The following is a 1215-nucleotide window of genomic DNA, read 5'->3' as shown; positions in this document are numbered from 1 at the left end:
ACGACTGTGCTGTAGCGTGCTCGGCGGCGGTTAAGTGCGTAGATTGATGCCTAAACCTGGATGTCATCGTTGGTGACAACCAAAAACACCCGATTAAAAACCATTCCCATATTTTATCGAGCGTAAGACGGGTAAGACAAAAAATGCTCAGGGGTTTAGCAAAAACACCTGACACAGCCGACATGGTGTGCCAACCCCTCTGCAGAGCGAGAACGACACGCAACCGAAAAGCCCGAAATAAAACATGTAGAGGCTTCAGAGCGGACGGGGCTTTAGACGGAGATGCTGTCAAAAAAGGAGGCATTTCCAACAAGTTAAACTATAAAACACGATACTGTTTCCGCGCTCAACATCCCCAGCCTTGCTTTTGGTGGAAAACCAGTAGTTAAATAGGCCTACGGGCTCAGTGTGTAAACACGGGTCGGGGAAACGGCTTGTTGCAAAGTAGAGTTTCTAAGAGCGTTTTCATTCCTGCAGTCCAGTCGATCGAGAGGACCCGCCAGAGGAACTCCGTAGTGCAGCTTCACGCTGAAAGTAACAAGCATTTAAAACGAGCACACACCAGAGGAAATCACTTACTGTGGTCTCAGGATAAAATTCGCATCTCTTCGTCGCGTACAGGTTGTAGGTCAGTCCAAGCGAGCGATTAGTTCCACAGAGGTCGAGTATAAATAAGTCCAGTTATTAGGGTATAATAGGAGCAACGTAGGCAAAAGGAGAGCGGGTCTCCAGCATTAATCTCCACTCGCTGGTGCGTAAAAGGCGACTGCGGTTGTGGACGCAGAGCTTTAGATATGATGTTGCAACCACCGAGGGGGAGGTAAGTGAGTTTTTATGAATGGGAGGGTAGAGGAAAGGAGAGGGACGAGACTGCGCAGATGCCTTGGATTTTTTTATTCTCAGTTTTGTGAATGGGAGGGCAGAGCGGCTCGGGAGGGCTGAAACGCGGAGGTTACATTTTTATGAATGGGGAGGACTCCGAATGGTATTGCGCATGCGCCATGCCGAGGTTTTTATGAATGGGAAGAAATGTCGAATGACGCGTGTGTATGTGTGTTTGAGGGAGAGAGAGACAGAAAGAGAAGGGGGTTAGGGATTGTGGAGGTGGTGGCTTTTTTGGTTACAAGGGCAATGTCAGACCTGTTTTACATAAAGAGTCGGCTCAGCGGCTGTTAATTTATTTAGGCCTATCTATGCAGCCCGAGCTTCCTGTTA

General features: G+C 48.4%; 1 protein-coding gene across 1 annotated transcript in view; it reads right to left on the bottom strand.

Moving 5' to 3' along the window:
* spry4 (sprouty homolog 4 (Drosophila)) overlaps positions 1-829 on the bottom strand; it is a 6837-nt gene extending 6008 nt beyond the window's left edge. The window contains exon 1 of the mRNA XM_020599770.1: positions 580-829. The gene's annotated coding sequence lies outside the window, so the exon portion shown is untranslated. The remainder of the gene's footprint in view (positions 1-579) is intronic.
* Between the last annotated feature and the right edge of the window lie 386 nt (positions 830-1215).

Source organism: Monopterus albus, unplaced genomic scaffold (genome assembly GCF_001952655.1).
Source record: "Monopterus albus unplaced genomic scaffold, M_albus_1.0 scaffold42.1, whole genome shotgun sequence".
NCBI classification, from domain to species: Eukaryota; Metazoa; Chordata; class Actinopteri; order Synbranchiformes; family Synbranchidae; genus Monopterus; species Monopterus albus.
This window is presented reverse-complemented; position numbering and strand designations above follow the sequence as displayed.